Here is a 6,000-nt window from a genome sequence, read left to right as displayed (position 1 = left end):
GTTGTTTCTCTCTTGGGTTTACATGTCTTCCTTGGGTCCAGTGGCTTGGGAGAAAGCGAGAGAGAGAGAGGCTTCCTTGTTCCATGTTCCAGTTTAAACAGCCTTCTGAATTCAAACTATCCTGTGGCTAGTTCAAAAAAACCTGGACCAGCCAGTTAGTCATGTGGCCAGCTAGTTTAACCAGTCCTGGCTCTGTGGATTGTATCATCTTAGCAGGGTCTGGAATGCGCTTCCTTACACCTTCAATGTCTGGTGATCAAAGTCCATTGTGGGTTAAGTGGACCAGGGAATAGTCCTTTGTCTCCACAAGCACTGTCTGCTAGTAGGCAAATGTCTTTCCAGTCAAGTGGCTGGTGACTTTTTTTAACAAGTCCTTTCTTCACTCCAGCAACAGTTTACAATCAATGTTCATATGACAAAATTAATATGCCTCATTCTTGGCAGGTGGGGGCCTGTATGACACAATTTATTCATTATCTCTGCAACCACCTCTTTTAAAATCCATGATATAGGCCATCAGGTCCAGGGGATTTGTTGGCTTTTATCTCATTAATTCTCCAGTACTTTTTCTTTGCTAATATTAATTACTTTAAGTTCCTCACTCTCATTAGACCCTCAGTTCTCCACAATTTCCAGTACGTTCTTTGTGCCTTCTACTGTGAAGGCAGATACAAAATATTTGTTTAACATCTCTGCTGTTTTGTTATTCCCTGTTATAATTTTTTGTGTTTCTGCCTGCAAGGGATGTATTTTTACTTTCACTAATTGCATCATTTTTACATACTTATAATAGTTTTTATAATCTGTTTTTATATTTGTTGCTGGTTTCCTGCATTGCTACAGTGACTACACTTCAAAAAGTACTTCATTGGCTGTAAAGCGCTTTGAGACATCCGGTGGTCATGAAAGGCACCATATAAATGTAAGTCTTTCAAGTCTTTCTCATATTCTATTTTCTCCCTCTTTTTCAATCTCTTGATTATCCTTAGCTGATTTTTAAAACCTTCCCAATCCTCAGGCTTGCTACTTTTTGGCAACATTATAAGCCTCTTCTAATCTAACTTCTCGAGTGTGCCACGGTTGTGCCAATTTTCCAGTGGAGTTTTTAATTCCTCAAGGGATTGTATATTCATTGAGAATTATGAATTATTTCTTTAAATTTTTGCTGTTGCTTTTCTACTGTCATATCTTTTAATCTAACATCCCAATCTACCTTAGCCAACTCGCCCTGTAACTCCATAATTGACTTTTTAAAAAAAATTTAAGGTCCTAGTTTCAACCACATCACTCTCAAACGTAATATGAAATTCTATCTCATTATGAACAATCTTCCCCAGAGGATCCTCTATTATAAGATTACTAAGTCACCCTGTCTCATTCCACAATACTATACCTAAACTAGCCTGATCCTTAGTTGATTCTTTGATCTATTGTTCTAGAAAACTGTCTCAAATGAATTCCATGAACTTGTCCTCCAAGCTACTTTTGCCAGTTTGGTTTGCCCAGTCAATATGAAGATCAAGGTCCCCATGATTATTGTTGTACCCTTGTTACATGCTGCTCTAATTTCCTGATGCATCCTCTGTCCGGAACTATAATTACTGTTAGGGGGCATATACACTACTCACACCAATGTTTTCTATCCTTTGTCATTTTGTAGCTTCACGCATACTGATTCTGCATCTTGATTTTATCACCTAAGATTCTTTCTCACTAGTGCTTTTATCTCAACCTTTATTATCAGGGCCACCCATATCCTTTTATTGTTTGTCTATTGTTTTGATCCCGTGGAAATCAACAAACCAAAAGAACCAAATTTACCAAACGACCCCAATAAAAAAACAAATGGACAAGGTTTCACTTTTGTAACTTTTACTTTAACAATCAAACCAAAATCAACATAAATTAAACATGAAATAACAGACAAATCACATTCAATATATATAGTTTTACAGATTACACATTAAATATTAGAAACAACAAAGATAGATCTCTAGGATGTACTGGGCAGTCCACTCAGCAAATATGGCACTGAACAGCCACAAAGTTCTTCAAAACTCTGAACTGCTTTAAGTAGATTTCCATCTCCTGTATTCCAAGATGCAGTCACCGATTTTCACCCAGCAGCAGTTCCCCTGCAATCCCAAACTCCACGTGTATAGTCTCCATGAAAAAAGACGCACTACTCCCAAATCTCCTCACTCTGCTCATGGCAGTCTTGATGGTGTGGATCCACCAGTATTTCTTTAAGTCACCAAAAGCAGCTGCAACAACTCATATTTGCCAATAGCCGGCTCCCAGATTCAGCTTCCACTCTCTGCAGCTTTTCTGTAAACACTTCCTCCGCACACACATTGCCTGTAGCCTGGTTGAACACTCCAATCGTGTGATCGAGGCATGACTCTGTTTAGATGACTCTGTCTCTCATCTGGTACCAAGCAGTTCTGTCTCCCAGAACCCTGAAGTTTTTAGTTTGACTTTTAGTTAGGGACTGTCTAAAAAAGAAACAAGCTTTGAAACCAGAGTCAGTGCACCTAACAGAATATTCAACAAGTCATCTGTTCAAACAACAGCTTGCACACGCTCCTCCACTGGTCTCACAAACTGCGGACTCCATCACAATTACCCCCTTGTGAAAAAGATAACTTTACTATATTAACGCTTTACCATAGTAAAGCTTTCTTTGCAACAGTTTAGAAATACAGCATGTTTTTAACATAAACATTTTAACAAATAGTTTATTATGTACTGTACAGGTAACATTTTCATATTCCACAATTATACATATCGTATATGCAAAATCATAAGGGATTAACCAATAACAAACAAAGTAAATGTGACAATTAACATTAGCAGGATACAAATATCATAACTCAGAACTTTGCTTCTCTCTTACACCCCTTCTTTAAACTCTGGACAGAGCCTCAGTAATTACATTTTTTTCCCTGCAACATACACATTTTTTAATGTAAATGGCTGTAACATTCATCAGTCTAAGGTTCTTTGTTCTGAACTCTTCTCGAAACGCAAGTGGGTTGTGGTTGTGCAGACCAGTATCTCCCCTTGATTTGTGGTTACATATACCACAAACTGTTGTAGAGCCATTACAAGACTTAAAGTAAAAGCAAATTACTGCGGATGCTGGAAATCTGAAATAAAAACAGAAAATGCTGGAAATACTCAGCAGGTCTGGCAGCATCTGTGGAGAGAGAAGTAGAGTTAACATTTCAGGTCTGTGACCTTTCAATAGAACTGTTCAAACAACAAAAATGATATCTCTTTATCCCAATCCTGAGGATACTCAAAACAAATCATACACTTTAGGCTTTGGTGATCTCTGCAAACACCTTGGATGTTTCCCTTAGCGGAGAGGTCAACAACCATGGGGTACAGATTTAATGTGATTGATAGAAGGATTAGAGGGGACATGAGGAAAAACTTTTCACCCAGAGAGTGTGGGTGTCCGGAATTCACTGGCCGGATCGGTGGTAGAGGCAGAAACCCTCAACTCATTTAAAAGGTACCTGGACCTGCACCTGAAGTGTTGTAACCTGCAAGGCTACATACCAGGTGCTGGAAGGTGGGATTAGAATGGGCAGCTAGATTTTTCAGCCGGCGCAGACATGAAGGACTGTATGGCTTCTTTCTGTGCTGTAACTTTTCTATGGTTCTATGGTTTACAGTGCTGTTACGAAGGGAGTTCCAGGATTTTGACCCAGTGACAGTGAAGGAATGGTGATATAGTTCAAGTCAGGATGGTATATGGCTTGGAGGGGAACTTGCAGGTGGTGGTGTCCCCATGCACCTGCTGCCCATGTCCTTCTAGGTGGTAGAGGTCACGTGTTTGGAAGGTGCTGTTGAAGGAGCTTTGGTGAGTTGCTGCAGTGCATCTTGCAGATGGTACACACTGTTGTCACTGTGCGTTGGTGGTGAAGGGAGTGAATGATGAAGGCGGTGAATGGGGTGCCAATCAAGCGGGTTGCTTTATCCTGGATGGTGTTGAGCTTCTTGATTGTTGTTGAAGCATACAGGCAAGTGGAGAGTATTTTTTTTTAATTAATTCATGGGATGTGGGCATCGTTGGCCAGGCCAGCATTTATTGCCCATCGCTAATTGCCCTTGAGAAGGCGGTGGTGAGCTGCCTTCTTGAACGCTGCAGTCCATTTGGGGTGGGTCGATGCCGGTAGATACAACTGAGTGGCTTGCTCTGCCATTTCAGACGGCATGTAAGAGTCAACCACATTGCTGTGGGTCTGGAGTCATATGTAGGTCAGACCAGGTAAGGACAGCAGATTTCTTTCCCTAAAGGGCATTAGTGAACCAGATGGATTTTTACAACAATCGACAATGGCCATCATTAAACTAGCTTTTAATTCCATATTTTACTTTTATTAATTGAATTCAAATTCCACCTTTTGCTGTGGTGGGATTTGAACCCATGTCCCCAGAGCACTACCCTGGGTCTCTAGGTTACGAGTCCAGTGACAATACCACTAGGCCACCGCCTCCCCTGACTTGTGCCTTGTAGATGATGGACAGGCATTGGAGAGACAGGAGGTGAATTATTTGCCAAAGAATTCCCAGTCTCTGACCTACTCTTATAGTCGCAGTATTTTATATGGCTGGTCCAGTTCAGTTTCTGGTCAATGGTAACCTGAGGATGTTGATATTGGGGGATTCAGCAATGGTATTGCCATTGAACATCAAGGGGAGATGGTTGGATTCTCTCTTGTTTGAGATAGTCATTGCCTGGCACTTGTGTGCTGCGAATGTTACTTGCCACTTATCAGCTCAAGCCTCGATGTTATCCAGGTCTTGCTGCATCTGAACATGGGCTGCTTCAGCATCTGAGGAGTCGCAAATGGTGCTGAACATTGTACAATCATCAGTGAACAATCCCACTCTGACCTTATATTGGAGGGAAGGTCATTGATGAAGCAGCTGAAGATGGTTGGGGCTAGGACACTACCCTGTGGAACTCCTGAAGTGATGTCCTGGGACTGAGATGATTGACCTCCAACAACCACAACCATCCTCCTTTGTGCTAGGTATAACTCCAACCAGCGGAGAGTTTTCTCCCCAATTCCCATTGACTCCCATTTTGCTAGGGCTCCTTGATGCCATACTTGGTCAAATGCTACCTTGATATCAAGGGCAGTCACCCTAACCTCACCTCTGGAGTTCAGCTCTTTTGTCCATGTTTGAACCTAGGTTGTGATGAGTTCAGGAGCTGAGTGGCCCTGGCGGAACTCAAACTGAGTGCCAGTAAGCAGGTTATTGCTGAGCAAGTGGCATCTGATAGCATTGTCGATGACCCCTTCCATCACTTTGCTGATGATCGAGAGTAGACTGATAGGGCGGTAATTGGCCAGGTTGGATTTGTCCTGCTTTTTGTGTAGAGGACATACTTGGACAAATTTCCACATTGCAGGGCGGATGCCAGTGTTGTAGCTGTACTGGAACAGCTTGGCTAGGGGCACGGCAAGTTTTGAAGCACATGTCTTCAGTACTATTGCCGGAATGTTGTTAGGGCTTATAGCCTTTACAGTATCCAATGCCTTCAGCCATTTCTTGATATCACGTGGAGTGAATCGGATTGGCTGAAGACTGGCATCTGTGATGCTGGGGACCTCAGGAGGAGGTCGAGATGGATCATCAACCTGGCACTTCTGGTTGAAGATGGATGCAAATGCTTCAGCCTTATCTTTCGCATTGATGTGCTGGGCTCTCCCATCATTGAGGATGGGGACATTTGTGGAGCCACCTCCTCCTGTTAGTTGTTTAATTGTCCACCACCATTCACGACTGGATGTGGCAGGAGTGCAGAGCTTTGATCTGATCCGTTGGTTGTGGGATCGCTTAGCTCTATCACATGCTGCTTATGCTGTTTGGCATGCAAGTAATCCTGGGTTATAGCTTCACCAGGCTGACATCTCATTTTTAGGTATGCCTGGTGCTGCTCCTGGCATGCTCTCCTGCACTCTTCATTGAACCAGGGTT

General features: G+C 42.3%; 1 long non-coding RNA gene across 2 annotated transcripts in view; it reads left to right on the top strand.

Annotated features, from left to right (window-relative positions):
- The first annotated feature begins 843 nt into the window (after positions 1–843).
- The window catches only part of LOC137379858 (uncharacterized), a 30,809-nt gene continuing 25,652 nt past the window's right edge, over positions 844–6,000 (top strand). The window contains exon 1 of one of the 2 annotated variants that reach the window (XR_010976927.1): positions 844–922. This is a non-coding gene — a long non-coding RNA (uncharacterized lncRNA). The remainder of the gene's footprint in view (positions 923–6,000) is intronic. The other variant, XR_010976928.1, reaches the window with a different exon arrangement.

This window comes from Heterodontus francisci, chromosome 2, assembly GCF_036365525.1.
Source record: "Heterodontus francisci isolate sHetFra1 chromosome 2, sHetFra1.hap1, whole genome shotgun sequence".
NCBI classification, from domain to species: domain Eukaryota; kingdom Metazoa; phylum Chordata; class Chondrichthyes; order Heterodontiformes; family Heterodontidae; genus Heterodontus; species Heterodontus francisci.
Note: the sequence above shows the minus strand (reverse complement) of the source record. Positions and strands in the feature narration are given on the sequence as shown.